We start from the raw sequence: 1,006 nt of genomic DNA on the forward strand, positions 1-1,006 counted from the left end.
TGACTCATTGGAAAAGACTCTGATGCTGGGAGGGATTGGGAGCAGGAGGAGAAGGGGACGACAGAGGATGAGATGGCTGGATGGCATCACCGACTCGATGGATGTGAGTTTGAGTGAACTCCAGGGGTTGGTGATGGACAGGGAGGCCTGGCGTGCTGGGATTCATGAGGTCGCAAAGAGTCAGACGTGACTGAGTGACTGAACTGAACTGATGAAATGAAACACTTTTTTTTTTATTAACCACTTTCTTATGTAATTATTAACTCTCAATAATTGTAACTTTTAATGTTTACAAAAATCTCATTGGATAGTTTAATCATTCTTCTGTTACAATAGACAAAGACATTTTTTCCAGTTTTTCCCCTCTTATAAAGGATGTTTCCATGAATAACCAGAAAACCATTTTAGGTTTCTATGTCTGTATTGTAGTACATCATACAGTGGAAGTGACAAATAGATTCAAGGGATAGGATCTGATAGAGTGTTGGAAGAACTATGGATGAAGGTTCATGACATTGTATAGGAGGCAGTGATCAAGACCATCCCCAAGAAAAAGAAATGCAAAGAGGCAAAATGGTTGTCTGAGGAGGCCTTACAAATAGCTGTGAAAAGAGAAGTGGAAGGCAAAGGAAAAAAAGGAAAGATACACCCATTTAAATGCAGAGTTCCAAAGAATAGCAAGGAGAGATAAGAAAGCCTTCCTTAGTGAGCAATGCAAAGAAATAGAGGAAAGCAATAGAATGTGAAAGACTAGAGATCTCTTCAAGAAAATTAGAGATACCAAGGGAATATTTCATGCAAAGATGGGCACAATAAAGGACAGAAATGGTATGGACCTAACAGAAGCAGAGATATTAAGAAGAGATGGCAAGAATACACAGAAGAACTGTACAAAAAAGATCTTCACAACCCAGATAATCACGATGGTGTGATCACTGACCTAGAGCCAGACATCCTGGAATGTGAAGTCCAGTGGGCCTTAGAAAGCATCACTATGAACAAAGCT

Source organism: Bison bison, unplaced genomic scaffold, assembly GCF_000754665.1.
Source record: "Bison bison bison isolate TAMUID 2011002044 unplaced genomic scaffold, Bison_UMD1.0 scf7180017864157, whole genome shotgun sequence".
Classification (NCBI taxonomy): Eukaryota; Metazoa; Chordata; class Mammalia; order Artiodactyla; family Bovidae; genus Bison; species Bison bison.